The 19,314-nt window shown below is 45.9% G+C and overlaps 2 protein-coding genes across 3 annotated transcripts in view; both read right to left on the bottom strand.

Annotated features, from left to right (window-relative positions):
* Window positions 1-16,249, bottom strand: part of LOC147021013 (uncharacterized) — a 41,752-nt gene extending 25,503 nt beyond the window's left edge. The window contains exon 1 of the mRNA XM_085893568.1: window positions 15,678-16,249. The gene's annotated coding sequence lies outside the window, so the exon portion shown is untranslated. The remainder of the gene's footprint in view (window positions 1-15,677) is intronic.
* Window positions 1-19,314, bottom strand: part of LOC147021012 (uncharacterized) — a 420,342-nt gene that overhangs the window by 315,561 nt on the left and 85,467 nt on the right. The window lies entirely within an intron of this gene.

Raw genomic sequence — 19,314 nt, 5'->3', positions numbered from 1 at the left:
TCAAGGGTGTTACAATCCCTGTTGCTGACCCTCGAATCAACTGTGATCCACCTTCGCTTGTGGAAACACGGGCTGCGGTGAACCGGTTGAAATGGGGCAAAGCTCCAGGGATCTGTGGCATCCATGCTGAACTTCAAAGCTGGTGGAAATGCTGCACTCGTGTCGTTGCATGCAGTTTTGTGCTCGGCCTGGAACACAGGCATCATCCCAACTGATTGGAAGAGGGGCCTTGTTGTTCCTCTCCGGAAAGGAAAGGGTGATCGCCAAGACTGCAACAACTACCGAGGGGTGACGCTGCTCTCAGTGCCGGGCAAGGTCTTTGCTCGGATAATTCCTGATAGGGTTTGCCACCATCTGCTTGAGCACCAGCGTCCAGAGCAGTCAGGCTTTCCACCAAAGAGGTCAACGATTGACCGCACCCTTGTTCTTCGTGTCCTCACTGAAAGGCAGGGGCTGCTTACAGCCTATGTTGATCTCTGTAAAGCGTTCGATTCAGTGAATCGGCATGTCCTCTGGAGGATTCTTGGTCTTCGTGGGGTGCCACCAAAAATGATCAATCTGATGTCTGAACTCTACTCTGGTACTGAGAGTGCTGTGAAATGTGGTGGTACCATCTCTGACTTATTTCCAGTTGTTACTGGAGTTCGTCAGGGGTGTGTACTGGCCCCCACACTTTTCAGCACTTGTAGGGTCTGGATTTTAGGGAGGATGTCGGAGAAATCAAGCTGAGGTGCATCATTTGGGAATGTCACGATCTCTGACTTTGATTTCGCAGATGATGCAGTCATCTTTGCGGAGACTTTAGATATCCTTTTGGGGGCCCTCAAAGTTCTGAATGAGGAGTCGGAGCCGCTGGGATTACGGGTTTCTTGGGTCAAAACTAAGATCCAGGCTTTCGGTGACATCTTGGATGCTGCTGTCCTGTCTGTATCTGTTTGTGGTGAGGATGTTGAGGTCGTGGAGAGATTCACTTACCTTGGCAGTGATATCCATGTCTCTGTTGGCTGTGAGTCAGAGGTCAATAGACGTCTGGGTCGGGCCTGGGGAGTCATGGATTCACTGGATCATGGGGTGTGGCGCTGCCGGTACCTGTGTGGGAGGACGAAAGTCCGAGTCTTCAGGTCCTTGGTACTTCCAGTCTTGCTCTCTGGATGCGAGACTTGGACTCTGAATATGGATCTGAGACGATACTTGATTACTTTGGTGCCAGTTCTCTTCGTAGAATCCTTGGTTATCGCTGGTCAGACTTTGTGTCCAATGAGCGGTTGCTGAGCGAGACTCAAATGCGATTTGTTACCTGCATAGTCCGTGAGCGTCAGTTGCGGCTGTATGGACATGTGGCTCGTTTTCCTGACGCTGATCCTGCTCACCAGATTCTCTCAGCGAGGAAGTCTCATGAGTGGAAGAGGCCAGTGGGCCGACCATGTGCCTCGTGGTTGCAGCAGGTTGACCATCATCTCAAGGAGATGGGGATGGGCCTGGCATCTGCCTGGGGGATGGCCAGACGGAGGTCCCTGGAGTACCGGCGGAAAGTGGACGCAGCGACGCACTGTTCTGGCACATGCTCCCATACCTGACCTGACCTGCGGATAATATGCGAACTTCTGGGCCACGCACGTACGGGCACGCGAGATCGAAGAAACGGCCTGTGTGGTTGTTGTTTGCTGCTCGCAGTTTGAATACTTATTTTATTTATTTATTTATTTACAGGCACGTTCTAGTTATATTAAATTAGGGTATGGTGACATGCGAATCCTTACACTTCTGAACTTCCTCGGTGAAAATGGACTGCATTTTCGAACTCAGTGGGGTCGGTTTACTCTTAGAAATGCTTCGACGGACAACAAATTAATTCTAGATAAGAAAATATCGAAATGAGTTGGATTAGTTACTCAACTCCAGTTATGATAAATCTTGTTTTAGGTCATATTTTCGAAATGGTGGTGTCGGTGCAGTCATTTCTTCGAGTAAATCGACCCCATAGAGTTCGAAAATGCACTCCATTTCCACCTCGGACATCCAGAATTACCCGTAATCGTACCTGACCATACCCTAATTTATTCAAGTCATGAGATTAAAAGTCGTCATATGGAGCGACCTCTAAATCACCTCCGATCAAGCTAAAAAAATTTATGCGCGTTATTGGATCATATAAGAAAAATTTAAGGTTGTGGAGCAACATTCTCTTTTTTTCGACTTTTTTGGACCACCCTTCACCCCACCACTCCCACCCTCATTATTTTTCATCAATAAGCAAATTATCAATGTCCAAAGACAAAAAGGTAATGCATCAACAGTAACACCATGGCAACACAAAAAAGGACAAAACAAGCAGAAAAGCCATGGTGTGGGAGAACCTCTTATTCCTTTTCTTCTTTCACAGTTCCCTTTCATGGACACCCAGCAGGATTAAATACAAAAACTGCCAAAAGGGCAGAGGAGTTCCTTGTGAGCCAGCATCCATCCATATCTGGTGCCAAATGAATCTGCGGATGTCCTCCTGCAGTTGCTTACCTTTCCTTGGAGGTTTATGGCAGGATTTACACTCCGGCCACCACAAAACATGCTGTTGTGTGTGTGTTATGGTGGTGCTGAGGTGTTGTCCACCAGACGAGTCTCCTCGGGTTAATCTGAGGTGTCCCTTCAGTGTCTGGAATGTCCTATCTTTAAGTGATGGGGATGGGCCAGGCATTTGCCTTGGGGATGGCCAGACAGAGGCCCCTGGAGTACAAGTGGAAAGAGGACGCAGCGATTCGCTGTGGCACATGCTTCGAATGAATGAATTCATGAATTTGCCTTCATTCAGTGTGAGCTCAAATACTTCAAAATCGGCAACTGCCCCCGCCCAGGGCCAGCCGAGATGAAATGATGACCCACGCAAGAATCGTCTTCGGAGCACCCTCTCCATTTGTTCAACATGTGAATGTCTTATGAGGGGTATGGGGTGGTGAGAACAGGCAGTGAAGGCAGTGGTGAGAGGGCAGTCAGTGGTGAAGGGGTTTTGTCAGGGCAGGCAGTGGTGAGTGGGCAGTCAGGGCAGGCAGTCGTGAGAAGGCAATCAGGGCAGGCAGTGGTGAGAAGGCAGTCAGGGCAGGCAGTGGTGAGAAGGCAGTCAGGGCAGGTAGTGGTGAGAAGGCAGTCAGGGCAGGTAGTGGTGAGAAGGCAGTCAGGGCAGGTAGTGGTGAGAAGGCAGTCAGGGCAGGTATTGGTGAGAAGGCAGTCGGTGAGCGGGCAGTCTGGGCAGGCAGTGGTGAGCGGGCAGTCACGGCAGGCAGCGGTGAGCGGGCAGTCACGGCAGGCAGCGGTGAGCGGGCAGTCACGGCAGGCAGCGGTGAGCGGGCAGTCACGGCAGGCAGCGGTGAGCGGGCAGTCACGGCACGCAGCGGTGAGGGGACAGTCAGGGCAGGCAGCGGTGAGGGGACAGTGACGGCAGGCAGCGGTGAGGGGACAGTGAGGGCAGGCAGCGGTGAGGGGACAGTGAGGGCAGGCAGCGGTGAGTCGGAACTGAGGGAAGGCAGCGGTGAGTCGGAACTGAGGGAAGGCCGCGGTGAGTCGGTGGTGAGGGAAGGCCGCGGTGAGTCGGTGCTGAGGGAAGGCAGCGGTGAGTCGGTGGTGAGGGAAGGCAGTGGTGAGTCGGTGGTGAGGGAAGGCAGTGGTGAGTCGGTGGTGAGGGAAGGCAGCGGTGAGTCGGTGGTGAGGGAAGGCAGCGGTGAGTCGGTGGTGAGGGAAGGCAGCGGTGAGTCGGTGGTGAGGGAAGGCAGCGGTGAGTCAGTGGTGAGCGAAGGCAGTGGTTAGGGGATCATGTGGGCAGGCTGTGGAAACGCGGTGGTGAGAGCAGGTGGTGGTGAGGGGATAGTGAGAGCAAGCAGTGGTGAGGGGATAGTGAGAGCAGGCAGTAGTGAGGGGAAGCTATTACATGGAGTCGTGAAGGGAGGTCAGGGAAGGATGTGGTGAAGGGGTCGTGAGGGTCTTGTCATGGGAAACTGTGGGATTGATGTGTGTTGTTCACCCCAAAACAGCCGACGCCCACCCCCCTTATCCCGGCCACCAAATTATTCATTTCTTCATTCCCTGGTGATATCCCTGTACCTGCCCCACTTCTCTCATCCCCCTCCCTAATATCCCTCTTAAATTGAGTTGTTAGTTTGACCGATTTATTTAATCTGAATCGTGGTGTTGATGTTGCACAGACATGATAGACCAAATCTGAATTTCTACTTCCTGTGCTAATTTCGTTGTTAATTCCTGTTATATTTTCCTGGCTGGCTCACACAAAGCCAGCACCCCAAGCGGTCTCATGGGTCTCCTGCCCCTACATATGGCCCTGGCCCCACCATCTCTTTCTAACAATAGACTCTTGCTGTCTGTTTGTCCCATCCTGAAACACAGAAAAGCTCCTTGGAGAGAAAAAGTGCTCATGACCACATACAACACTCTTATCCACAGCCTGATGGAGTACTGCTATCCCCTCCGGGCTGGTGCTCCTGCCTCTCACCTTTCTTAGCTTCATGCTGTGGAAACCAAGGCATTTCGGATCATTGGTATCTCCTACGGTGAAGCCGAATCTTTGGGCCTCTCATTGACTCTCTCACGCAAGGCAGGTCGGTGGTCTTTCTGTCTTCCACTATCTCCTCTCTGGTCTCACCACCCCCCCCCCCCAAGGGCTCTGTCTGTGATTTGCCCCCCTCCCGCCACCACCCCATTATTTCTGCAGGACATTCAAGATCCGTCAGAAACCCTGTTCTGATAAAAAAATACCAAAATCAAGAATTACTGCTCGCCTTCACTCTTTCATTACTCTTTATAGTCCATGAGCCAAACCAAAATTTGGTACCAAATTGCGGGATAAAACGAGACACCATTTTTTGAGTAGGTTATGACCGCCAGTTTAAGACTCCGCTTGCTTGCCATTTCAAAAGCGTAGCTTTCTTGGGGAAATCTGCTCGGGGGCACTTTGAAGAGACAAAATACTGATTTTCTTTTTTTTGCAGATTTTGCAACTCGATGCAATGGACAATCATCCTAAATCAAGTTGGAGGCTATATATGTAATGTAAAAGGTAAAATTTTGACAAATTGTTTCAATTTTTTAGCTTAAATGAATAGAAATTACAAATTTCAAATGCGATTTTCTAAAAAATTCTATTTTTTCCAGCATAATCAAAACCTGACGGATGTTGACCCATGCTATGAATACTGGTCGTCTGTGAGAGTCGTGAGACATTGTATAGGTGTCGTTGCTGATCATCAAAATCAGTTGGAAATCCAAAATGGCGTCCAAGATGGCCACCAGAACTACATCATTGAGGTATGGATAATCTTCTTTTGTGTTTCGTCTCCAATGAATTTGGGTTCGAAGATGAGTTTGGAATTTTTTCGAATTATGTATCCATTTTACTTTTTTCTCAAGACTAAATTTGGCATTATTTTTCAGGTGAACGCAGAGTATGAACAGCACAAAAATGGACCCGACAAGGTCCCAACCTGCAAAGAGGCACAAGCCTGATTGTGGTGTTTGCATTCTTTGTAAAAAGGAAGTTGCAGTAGAAAAATTAACTGGACCAAAATACTTATCTTCACGGTTAACAATGCTTAATGCTGCAAAAATACGTAATTATGAACCTGTTTTGCAGTTTTCCGATTCTATAGAACAAGTACCAGAATCTATCAGATACGAAACACCTTGCCAAAATCGTTTTACTAACAAAAAAGAGCTTGAGGCTCAACGTGCAGATCAATGTGGAAGTGTTTTGCCGCAGTCTACGATAACAGAACCAACTCGAGCTCGAAGACAATCTACGGATGTTTCTGAACGGGTTTACCCCATCAAATGTATATTTTGCGACCGGGAGTCAAAATATGCAAAGGGGCGCTCACGTAAAAAAAACTCGTTAAATGCCGCGAATTGCGGGTGGATGAAACATTGCGGTCAGTTGCGGTGAAAAATATTGCAATGCCCGGCAGAACAGGAAAAAGTTGCGAAATCGACAATAGAATTTTGGCTTTGACATCCAGGGAAATAGTCGCTGCGGAGGCTCACTACCACCATTCCTGTTATAAAGACTACACAAGGATGAGACCTGGAAAACCAACTCAGGAGACGGACGATGCCGAGGAGGCAGCATACTAGGCTGCAGAGTCGGATGGTTATGAGCAATTGTTTGATTATATCCGTACTGGTGACGTCCAATGCCCTTACCAAGGAAACACTTGCCAAGGAAAATTTTGCCATGAAAGAACAGTTGCGGTTACTTTTAGCTGATCCTTCTGATTCCAAGGGGGACATTTCAAGAATTGCTGCGCATCTCCAGAATCATATCAAAGATGCACAGACCCCGCAGTAATGGCCCATGTATCCACAAGAACTGACACAGGACTCAATTCTGATACCCCAGTCACTTGAACTATTCCTCACCGTCTTGCTAACTGGGCATTCAGACACCCAAAAATGTAGTTCCCGTAGCTATAGGATTACACACTCCCTTGCTCAGGATATAGTTTATCATGTGAGCACTGGCCGAAACAAGAAACCAAAACACATTCTCTTGCCATGGGCTGTAAAGTCCATTACAGGAAATACAGAAATAATTCGATTGCTAAATCGTCTGGGACATGGTATATCATATACAAAACTTGAAGAATTGGAGACTGCCTTGTGTTTGGAGAAGCTATGGATGGAGGAACACAGTGGCACAGCCTTGCCGTCCGGTATTTTCCCCCATGTCCCGACAGTCCTTGCTTTTGATAATATAGATCGGTTGGAAGAGACCTTAAGCGGAGCTGGAACATCTCGTCGTGTAAATGGTATCATTGTGCAGCCTAGAGTGATTGGACCTCTACCTCCTCCAAGACGAGAAAACCTTCCCAGAGAGAGGAAGAGAACTTTGCCACCACAGAACGTTGTCATGCCGCCTTACTACACGAGCCAGAGAAAGAGTCCACCAGCAGTGTCCCTAGGAGAGCCGACAGTTCTTGAAGATAGTGCTTCAGTGTTGGCTCGGGAAAAAAAAACCTAGTTTGGTCGCTTTTGCGACAACAACAATCTTCAGGCCAAACGATAAGTGCCTGGACCGGCTTCAATATTGTGACTCGCCAGGACATCCCTTCAATCACAAAGGATACGATCGGGTACCTCCCAACAATTAATGCACCTGCTACTAATATGTCTACGGTGCATCAAGTACTGGTTAAAGCCATGAGTTACATGAATTCATTGCAACTCTCCGAGATAGTTTGTGTTTTTGATCAGGCACTCTACGCCAAAGCGGCCGAGATTGTGTGGAATGACCAGGCTCGATTCAGTCCAATCATTCTTCGGATGGGAACATTGCATACTATGTGTAACCTGCTTTCAATACTCGGCAAGCGCTTTGGAGACGCAGGGCTTCGTGATCTAGCTGTAGAAAACAACATTATCGCGGAAGGTTCAATATCGAAAGTTCTTGATGGTAGACACTACAACAGAGGAGTCCGTCTTCATAAGATTGTTTATGAGGGTCTACTCAGGTTGTTATGGCAGGGTTTCTTCTCAGAGATAGAATCCTGACAAAGCCTCAGAGATGTTCTTGACGTTGCACTCCAAGAGTTGGGCGCCATTTCCAGTAATCCAGATAGTGAAACAATGCAAAAATTGCTGTCACATCAACCAACAGTTCGCATTCTGAACCTGTTTTCTCAGTATTGTGACGAAATGCGGAACGAGAGAGGACCAATGGCTGCGTTCTGGATGACATATGTCGACATTGTTGAAATCCTGCTAGCCATGATTCGCGCTTCACACGAGGGCAACTGGTCCCTCCACCTTCATTCAGTAAGGTCACTGCTACCCTGGTGTTTCGCTTATGATAAAGTGAATTATGCGAGGTATTTGTCAGTGTATCTCGCACAGATGTCGAGGCTAGTGTATGACCATCCAGAGATATACAAACAGATGATGGATGGAGGATTCTCTGTGCAGCTGAGTAACAATAACCCTTTTGGTCGTGTACCAGTGGATCAGACGCTTGAGGAGACCATAAATAAGGACACTCAGACGGCAGGGGAAACCAAGGGATTCAGTTTGAATACATCTGCAGTGGCAAGATATTACCTTAGCGCAGAGTTCCGAAGCGTGGTGTTAAGGCAAATCCGACAGTTGACAGACGGGGATGAAGGAGAAAGAAAAGTGAGCCACCCAGACCTTGGAAATCGTAGAATGCAAAAGGATGAGAGAGATGTCCAGGCAGTTTCACAATTGCTGTAAACAAGCTGGGTTCACCCATTTGCCAGAGAAGATACGCAAATCTCCAGCCTTTCGACTGGAATCATAGTTCCAGATGGTAAAAAGGATTTGATAAGAGCAGAGCAGGTCGGTCGAAGTGCTGCAAAGCAATTTGTGGATGAAAGACTTAGTAAAGGAGAAAAGTTCGATGACCCTTTAACAAAGCTGAAGCTCAAAACGTTTGCCTCAATGCAAGTGACGAAGAAAACAGCTGCTGGCAATCGAGAAATCATGCTGAAGGCCGACAACCGCTTGTTCGGAAGGATGCTCCTCATTGGTTGCAGTAGGCAACTGGACATGCAGGAAGTGTTGAGGCACCCTTTGGGAACAATACCCTGGGCACTGGCCAACCACGATGGATCTCTGAAAAAGACCACCAAGGCAGCAGTTGCTAACCATCTTGAAAGTGGTGTGCTTCCAGAGGAAACTACACCTCGACCTTCCGCAGCAATCATCGACGGTATGGGACTTGTTCAGAAACTTGATGGAAATAAATTAACATTTGTGGAAATATCCGAGAGGCTGCTAAAGATGGCTCTCGCAAGTCAGCCAGACAGTAAAAGAGTAGATGTGGTGTTTGACATACAGTGGGGAGAACAAGTATTTGATACACTGCTGATTTTGCAGGTTTTCTCACTTAGAAAGCACGTAGAGGTCTGTAATTTTTATCATAGGTACACTTCAACTGTGAAAGGCGGAATCTAAAACAAAAATCCTGAAAAATCACATTGTATGATTTTTAAATAATTAATTTGCATTTTATTGCATGAAATAAGAATTTGATACATCAGAAAAACAGAACTTAATATGTGGTACAGAAACCTTTGTTTGCAATTACAGAGATCAGACGTTTCCAATATAGTTCTTAACCAGGTTTGCACAGACTGCAGCAGGGATTTTGGCCCACTCCTCCATACAGATCTTCTCCAGATCCTTCAGGTTTCGGGGCTGTCGCTGGGCAACACAGACTTTCAGCTCCGTCCAAAGATTTTCTCTTGGGTTCAGGTCTGGAGACTGGCTCGGCCACTCCAGGACCTTGAGATGCTTCTTACGGAGCCACTCCTTAGTTGCCCTGGCTGTGTGTTTCGGGTCGTTGTCATGCTGGAAGACCCAGCCACGCCCCATCTTCAATGCTCTTGTTGAGGGAAGGAGGTTGTTGGCCAAGATCTCCTGATACATGGCCCCATCCATCCTCCCTTCAATACGGTGCAGTCGTCCTGTCCCCTTTGCAGAAAAGCATCCCGAAAGAATGATGTTTCCACCTCCATGCTTCACGGTTGGGATGGTGTTCTTGGGGTTGTACTCATCCTTCTTCTTCCTCCAAACACGGCGAGTGGAGTTTAAACCAAAAAGCTCTATTTTGGTCTCATCAGACCACATGACCTTCTCCCATTCCTCCTCTGGATCATCCAGATGGACATTGGCAAACTTCAGACCGGCCTGGACATGCGCTGGTTTGAGCAGAGGGACCTTGCGTACACTGCAGGATTTTAATCCATGACGGCGTAGTGTGTTACTTATGGTTTTCTTTGATACTGTGGTCCCAGCTCTCTTCAGGTCATTGATCAGGTCCTGCCGTGTAGTTCTGGGCTGATCCCTCACCTTTCTCATGATCATTGAGGCTCGACGAGGTGAGATCCTGCATGGAGCCCCAGACCGAGGGAGATTGACTGTTATTTTGAACGTCTTCCATTTTCTAATAATTGTTCCAACAGTTGTTGCCTTCTCATCAAGCTGCTTGCCTATTGTCCTGTAGCCCATCCCAACCTTGTGAAAGTCTACAATTTTGTCCCTGATGTCCTTAGACAGCTCTCTGGTCTTTCCCATTGTGGAGAGGTTGGAGTCTGATTGATTGAGTGTGGACAGCTGTCTTTTATGCAGATAACAAGTTCAAACAGGTGCAGTTAATACAGGTAATGAGTGGAGAATAGGAGGGCTTCTTAAAGATAAAACTAACAGGTCTGTGAGAGCCAGAATTCTCACTGGTTGGAAGGTGATCAAATACTTATTTCATGCAATAAAATGCAAATTAATTATTTAAAAATCATACAATGTGATTTTTCAGGATTTTTGTTTTAGATTCCGTCTTTCACAGTTGAAGTGGACCGATGATAAAAATTACAGACCTGTACATGCTTTGTAAGTGAGAAAACCTGCAAAATCGGCAGTGTATCAAATACTTGTTGTCCCCACTGTATACTTAGACTCAATCAAGGATGCGGAAAGGGTCAATTGTGGTGATAACCGGGGCATCTTATTTTCACAGATAGTGCCCACTCACACGGTCAGAAACTGGAGAGGAATACTCTCTAGCCCAGCAAGCAAGCGTCAACTTACGCGATTCGTTGCCAATGACTGGCAGCAGAGACAATCATTGATCGGTAAGAAAGAACTCTACGTAACAGCTGATTTGAAATGCCTCCGAATTACGCAGGATACTGTGATGGAAGTGCGTGAACTTGATTCGTCGCATGAGGAAGCGGACACTAGGGTTTTGCTACATGCGTCACACGCTGCTCAATCGGGTTTCAAATCAGTCGTCATTGTTGCCGAAGACTGATATTCTTGTGCTTCTCTTGGCATTCAATGCTCATATCAGCACCCGCTTATGTAAGCGACTTTCATCTAAGGGAAGGATTCGACTCTTTAGCATTGACACGATTGAAGCGAGAATAGGACTTAATGGCAATTCGTTGCTGGGTCTACACGCAGTCACAGGGTGCGATTCGGTCAGTGCATTCTCAGGTATGGGCAAGATCAAGGGACTGAAGTTGATGCGAGGAAATAAGGAGTTCTTGGATGCATTGTCTAAGCTGGGGAGTGAATGGACATTAAATAGGGATGTTGTTGATACTCTGCAGGCATTTACATGCCAGCTGTATGCGTCCCGAACCCATGATACAGAAGTGAACGCTCTACGCTTCAATCTATGGCGCGCTAAAAAGGGTGTTGTAGAATCCGGGCAACTACCACCGTGTGCAGACACCCTTAACCAACACATGCAAAGAGCAAATTACCAGGCCGCTGTATGGAGACGATCCCTTGATCCAAAGCCTTATGTGCCTGCTCCAGAAAACCATGGCTGGCGCACAACTGACAATGGTCGACTTGAAATATGTTGGATGACAGGACTGCCAGCTCCCCAGGTAATTTTGGACTTCATGTTCTGTGAGTGCCGCAAAGCGTGCGAACCTGGTGATTGCATTTGCTTAGACAATAACCTTCCATGTACGGACGAATGACGATTAAAGGATTGCAGCAACACGAAGGACAGTGACTTAGTTCTGGACGTTTCTGATGATGAGTCTTCCAATAACGATGAAAGTGATGATGAAGATTAAGGACTTCAGTGATTTATACAGTGATGGCAAGGATGTCTGTGATGCACAGTCAGTTACAAGTACAAATTTAATGTCGATATTACGTCAAACTTCTACGGTGTAAAAGTCTGTGTAAACTTCTTCTAAAACATCCTACCCCCCCCCCCCCACCCGGGCCAGTTAACTTTTGATGCTATCACATGCCTCAAATTTTAACTAACAGGTGTAGTATTAGACCTAACAAACCTCTCAGTATATTCTGCACAGCAATATTTTAGAAATTGGTCTATGAAGTTACTGGCTTCAAGAAAACAAAAACTGGAGAAATTTGCATTTAAAATTTGAAATTTCTACTCATTTCAGCTAAAAAAATTCAAATAAATTTCCCTTTCTTTACCCTTTTCAGTGCAGTTTCAGCTTGACACTGAAGTTGGAACAATTTTACATGGCATCTAGTTAACAAATATGCAAAAAAAATTTTAAAAAAATCAAAAATAAAAATCGGTATTTTACCCCCCTTGAAGCGCCCCCGAGCGGATTTCTCCAAGAAAGCTACGCGTTTGAGCTGGCAAGCAAATAAATTCTCAAGCTATAGCTCGTGACCTATCCAAAAAGCAGTGTCTCGTTTTATCCCACAATTTGGAACCAATTCTTCAAAATACTGGGCTCAGCTCATGGACTATCATTCCCACCTTTGGAATGAACTCCCACACTCTCTTCAATCCCACTCATCCCTCCAGGTCTTCAAAACAGCTGTTCAACACCACCTCTTATCTTCCCCCATCCAAAACCACGATTTTTAGCTCGCCTGTTCGAAGAACAGAGAGCAATAGCGATACCCCCGGCGTGAGCGTGAGTGTGAAAATGTAAAAGTTTTTGGTGGAAGTTATTTCCTTTCTAATGTTTTTATCTACACAGTATTTTTTTCACTGATTACAATATACAAATACATATATTGCTTTAAAATTATTTGCATCAGACTTCACTGCAATGCTTTATAAAAAAAATTAGACTTGTCTTTTAAAAACGATAAATGTATAAACAGGTGAGCTTTTGGCGGCTTTGACAGCAACTCTGGTTTTACCCCCGTTAATCCACCCCAAACCCACCTCCATCAAATTCCCTGCTTTCCTTCCTGAAAGTCCCTGTCCTGTCCATCTTGTATACCACATGTTCCATCCCTCTCCCTTCCAGAGATCTCCTTTTGTCTTTGTTCCCCACCGTTTTGTCCTTCCCTCTCCCGCCCCTCTTGTTGTGTGTTGCGTTGTGTGTTGTGCCTCGACAATATTCCTCACATACATATTGTTACGGCTGTGGAAATTCACAGAAGACCATACAGGTCCTTCAGATCAGTTATGTCGATAAGTGTGTGTTCAGGTTCGATTTCCCCACCGATGTTGAGCGGAAATTATTCGTGTGCAGGGCTGTGATCTTTGAGGTAGTATTATTCTTTGCTGTCTTTATTTTGGAACCGCCTTCACCACAACCGCATCTCCTCACCACCTTCTCCAAAACGCCAACCATACCACTATCATGACAACCAACAAGCGCCTCTCCACACCACGATCATGACAACCACAACTGCCTCTCCACACCACTATCACGACAACCACAACCGCCTCTCCACACCACGATCACGACAACCACAACCGAATTTCCACCTCACCACATTGTTGCCAGAAGCCTTGCATTCGTCCAAGTCAAGCAGACAACAGCCCCCGCCCCCCCAACGAATGGCATCTCTGCCGGCCAACGAGGGGGACTCCCAACCCTGCGAGTGGAGAATGAAAACGGCCCCGATTCAGCAAGAAAAACGCCCTTCTGGGAAAATTCCCTCACGTGCTGGGAACAGGGAGGGGGCGGGACTCCGTGCTATAAAAAGGAGGCGCTGAAGAGAATCGCAGTCGGAAGAAGGAGAGAGAACTGTGAGGGTGGAAGGAAAGAGGGAGAGAGAATTGTGGCGGTGGAAGGAAAGAGGGGGAGAGAATTGCGGTGGTGGAAGGGTTGTTGAAGGAGAGTGGAGAGAGAGAGTCGCTGTCGGGTTGAGAGGAGATGCCAGCGGTGGAGTCTGGAGTCTGGAGTATGGGGTCTGGAGGACGGAGTCCCGAGGGTCCACCACACGGTCACCTTTTTCTTTTCTTTCCGGGGTTTCTGAGTGAAAGTCTGTGGCGCCTTGTCCTACAAGTAAATCTGTACAAGTGCCTGTACATAATAAATGGACAATGGCTGTAGGGTGTTTTTTCTCGTGTCCTGTCCCTTACCCCCATTGCTTCACTGCATTGCTTACGTGTGCAAATGAATGTTCCCCATATTTAAAGGTTCACCTGTTCGTTGCGTCCCTTCCTTCATTGAGCTGCCATTATTGCGTACGGAATATTAGCTGGCTTTTAAACAGCCGATAAAGCAATCGGACCTGACGGGGCTTGGAGATATACCACCGCTCGGCAAATCGCAAACGGAACGAGCGGCTTAAGAACTGCTCGTTCCGTGCAGGCTCCGTCGAGGTGTAAATTCCCGGCATTTCTGTCTGCGCACATTCTTAGGTAAATCGACATTCGACGATCGGACCCTGTCATGTGTGGACAGAAGAGTTAGCTAATTTACGGTTTGGTTAGAAACACACCCGTAGCTGGATTTTGGCGTTTATCCGAAAGCTACGACTAAGCTTGCTCGTTTGGTGGGTGCGTGCGGCCGCGTTTGGGCTGAGGCGGTCGTCCGCATGCCGAACGGGCGGAGAGCCACAACAATATACAAGCTGGTAGATGGACATGGGTAGTCGGCCGTTGCTAGGCAACGGAGGGGTTCATAGCAACGGTTCTTCCTCACACATAACTAGGACATACCATGAACCTACCATACCAGTTTCATGTATATCTGTCTCGTAGTCTCTGAGATATAACGAACTTCGTTTTTTTATTGTTTTTGACCGGAGTTCATTCAAAGTCGATCTTCTCCGACAGTTTTCATAGGATCCGGCTGGAAATGTTTGACAATATGGCTGAATGTACTGCCCACAGTTGCTCGTGGACCGATTTTTGAAAAAATTAATTTTTTATGATTTTTCTAAAATTTAAAAGTCCCGTTGCTTGGCAACGGTGGTGTCCATAGCAACAGTTCTCATTTGCACACAACTCGGTCATGGTATGAACCCACCAACCAAGTTTCATCGAAATCGCCATTGTATTAACTGAAATCGCCATTTTAAATATTCATAATAAAGGGTAGAAAAAAAAAAATTGAGATCTTTTTTTTCGACTAGATCGACTACACCCAACAGCCAAGTGGTGAATATAAACACACATATTGAAGTGATGACATATTAAACACACACCTGGAGGGCTCCGTTCCACCTTGTGAAACCCACACGTGGAGAGAAGAACAAACAAACATCTCAATTTACTTTTACTTGAACTTTCTCACAAATACATCATGAATTTACACTTTCCTACAAGATAAATATCCTGGTTCAACAAGTCCAGGAACGTCATCTCACAAACTGGATTTGGACATGGATGGGACACGTGTCGGTTCCTAATTGGGGGCGGGGGGGGGGGTAGCCTAATTGGTGTTCGGGCGGCGGGGGTGGGGGGTAACATTTTCAATCCGAGTTCTCGAATTCCTGAATAATTTCCCTGTGGAATCCAATTTCACTGAGATGGAATGTCGGTGGAAGGTTAACGAGGAATGTTACATTTTCGACCCACACGATCTTTTTGAGTTTATAGATTATTAATCAGGGTTTTCATCTCCATTCAGATTATGAACGTTAAAAATCCCACGGAACAGGTAAAGTCGGGAATCGAACCTCGTTCCCTCGTTTTGAGATCAAATTGGATACACAAGTCAATTATGAAAGGATTCTGGTGGTTTTGTTGTTAAAAGGAAGAATGAGGTGAAATAATCGATGAAGGAAGTTTGGTGATGATTTGATTATAAACAAAAGGAGTGAAAAACACCTCATTAAATTAACAATCAATCACCTCAACAAACATTCGATAAAAACTCCTCAATTTTCCTTCATCGACGTCGTCAAGAAACATAAAATTATTTTGTATTTAAATTCACGTTTTTAGTGTTAAATAAGAATTCCCAAAATACCTCTTCCCATCAGTCCCGACCACGAGGATCTCGGTTCGAGGTTCTGCACGAGGTTTACAGGAACAACAACCCGGAAGTTCTTCATCGTTCTTCCATTGTTTGTCTTCTTCTTCTTCTTTGTTTTTCAGTTTTAACGGCGCTTTCAGAGCCAGTTGTCTCTCTCCCGCCCCCCCACCTGAACGTGATCAAAATCGTTTATTATCCCATCGAGTGTAAAGATATTTAAATATATTTCCCAAACTCCTTCAGGAATTTTAGTTCCAGCTCACAGAGTTGAGGGTGAATCTGGATTCTTCTTCTTCTTCTTCATGAACTCTTTTGTCCTTTTCATCGTTGATCTCCACCATCGTTGTTGACCGCTCATCGCCCAGTTGGTTTCATTTGAACAATTGAAGCCACAGGTCGGCCATGTTACCACTCCATTCAATGTTCATGGTGCACGGGTGATCCCTCTTTGTAATTTCCTTTCGGTCGGTTTCATCAATCATCGATTGACATGAACGTTGTGGGTTCACACTCTCCCTTTCACGGACATTAAGTTGGTATTATTTACCTGATTCAACGTTGTGGATTTTTCCTGTGGGATTCCGTTCCGGTTTATCCCCCCCCCCCCGGGTTCGGGTGATTACCGGACGTGACATCACCTGGACCACTGAACTGAAAATTACCAGAATGCTCAGAGCCCGGAAAAAGTGCAGCCACTGTAAGCTCGAGGTCACGTGACCGGCGCCATCTTGGTCAGCACGACTTGACTGACTCGTGTCGTGGATGGAACTCCTCCCAGATTAAAAAAGTCAAACAAATGTTAAAACATCATTTTTTGTGGTAAAAACTGATCAAATTGGTTACAGGAGGGTTAGGGAAGAACGTTTTTCAGGTATTTTTTATTTGATGATGAACAGGAATAAAGTAGTTTACTCTGAATTATCACTGCGGTGTCACAGGTTTAAATTGTCATGAAACTGAAGAAGAAGCTGTTTATTACTGTGTCTTGTTTATATCTGTTGTCGATGTTTCAATCGAGTGAGATGAATCCGATAAATTAGAGAAGTTCGATGTGGACCCGAACACAAGCCCAGTGGAGATGCGATGACATCATTGGTTCTGCACCTTCTCGAACTTTCCAACACATTGGATCTTAACCTTGGGGGGGGGGGGGGGTCGTGAGTAATTTCCAGGGGGGACGTGATCCCCGAGGAAAAAAAGTTGGAATTTCTCGAATTATTTTTGGAATTCTCTGAACAAGTGTTTGTATAATATCATAATGAACATAAAAACCTGCAGTCATCGACTGGTACTTTGGAAATCGTCAACTTGACCTCTGACCTTGTCTAATAAAAGCTGTGTCTGGAGAAGGCAGCGACGCAAAGCAGAAGTTTCTACGATGATTCTGTATCAAACGATCAAAAATCGTAACGTCGACCGAAGCAAAAATCTCCATTTCTCCACACAATTATTTTATATTATTTTATCAAAGTCACAAAACCGTAATATTCGGCCATCCACCAACAATCTTTAAATAATCTGACGGCTTAGTGAGTCAGGCATGCGACAATAACCTTTATTGGGATAAAAAAATGACTTTTAAACACCATCTTTATCGAAAACACCGTCAGCGCACACACGCAAAACTTTTACGTGATCGACGCCTCTGCTCAAGCGCGCTGCATCACGTGACAAGGTGGGATGCGGCGAGGAAATATTTTTATACAATCTTAAAACGTCTCCAAAACATCCTATTTTTACGAGAATTTCGACAACCGAGTTTTAAGCGTCCGAAGCGATCGCAAAAACCGAAGACAAAATTAAAATCGAAGTTAAAATGAACTCGTTACGTCGAACAAAGCAAAAATACTCTATTTTTCCACATGAATTTACGGAATTATGTTTGACCTCACTGTGACTGATTTTGACCAAAATCCAATCAGCGATAACCATCACCCTCCTGAATCACGTGGTGTAATTTGACATTGGCAGCTTCTTCCGTTCTCGAGTTATCGTGCCGACAAAGAAACACACAAACACACACAAACAAACAAACAAGCAGTCAAAGACTGGTACTTACGAAATCGTCAACTTGACCTCTGACCTTGTCTAATAAAAGCTGTCTCGAGAGAAGGTGGTGACGCAAACAAGAAGTTTCTACGATGATTCTGTTCCAAACCATCAAAAATCGAATGTTTGACCTCACTGTGACCTTGACCTTTGACCGATTTTGACCAAAATCTAATCAGCGCTAGCCAACACCCTCCCGAATCACGTGGTGTAATTTGATATTGGTAGCTTCTTCTGTTGAGTTATCATTTTTTGGATGTTTGACCTCACTGTGACCTTGACCTTTGACCGATTTTGACCAAAATCTAATCAGCACGAACCAGCACCCTCCTGAATCACGTGATGTAATTTGACATTGGTAGCTTCTTCTGTTCTCGAGTTATCTGTACCCCAAACCATCAACAATCGAATGTTTGACCTCACTGTGACCTTGACCTTTGACCAAAATCTAAACAGCGCTAGCCATCACCCTCCTGAATCACGTGGTGTAATTTGACATTGGTAGCTTCTTCCATTCTCGAGTTATCATGCCTACAAACAAACACAAACAAACAGAGTCCGGAAGTCATCAATATACTTACGAAATCTTTAGATTTCAGAAGTAAATAAAAGTATCGTCTTTAATAATTTTCGTTTTCTATTCGTGACGAGGCCTTCCATTTTTGGCTGCTCTTCGATCACCCTTGTTCTGGACATTTCCATCTGTCTGTCTGTCCGCAAAACTTTGGTCAAGCCGAAGGGCTAAACCACTCAACAGATTCCAATGAAATTTGGTAGGGAGTGGAGGATTCTTAATCATTATTAATGATCATGTTTATTCTTACGTCTTTCAGACCATGGTCACTGTTGATGTTGCAATAAATCACTAACTGGATGAACAAAAAGAGCCACAGTCTTATTTATGAACACGGTCTCCAACCTCGCACGACCAAGGCCACAATGCCTGCGGTAGGATGCCCAATCTCCAGTTGTGACTACACCACTGAAGACCTCGATCCTGCTATTGTGGCCGCACTCATCAATGCCCACAGTGCCATGTCCACGCCCCTGGACATTCCGCCAAGGCTGAAAAAGTCAAAAGGCCCACAATCGTCACTGCTGGCTCCAGTGAAGAGTGGGCTTACTTCGAGTCACGATGGTCTGAATATGTCGATGCAACCAAAGTCACTAGCCGCGATAAAGTGGTGCAGTTACGAGAGTGCTGTGACGAACCCCTGCGCAAGGATCTAACAAGATCGACAGGTGGTGGCCTTTCAAACAAACCCATAGAGGTGGTAATGGCAGCCATTAAAAAAAACAAACTTGCTGTTCGCGAAGAGAACACTATGGTGGCCAGAGTAACATTACATAATATGCGTCAAGACCGTGATGAAACAGTGCGCAGCTTTGGGGCCCGCCTGTGTGGTCAAGCGGGAATATGAAAATTCCTAATCAAATGCCCTAGTTGTGACGCTGAAGTTAACTACACAGAAGCGATCATGCGTTATGTTCTTACACGAGGAATTGCCGACCCTGAGATCCAGCTTGACCTCCTTGGTGACAAGAAACAGGACATGACCCTGGAGGATGTCTTCCAATTCAT

This window comes from Eptatretus burgeri, chromosome 8 (assembly GCF_056783735.1).
Source record: "Eptatretus burgeri isolate ZD-2024b chromosome 8, Ebu_testis_v1, whole genome shotgun sequence".
Classification (NCBI taxonomy): Eukaryota; Metazoa; Chordata; class Myxini; order Myxiniformes; family Myxinidae; genus Eptatretus; species Eptatretus burgeri.
Note: the sequence above shows the minus strand (reverse complement) of the source record. Positions and strands in the feature narration are given on the sequence as shown.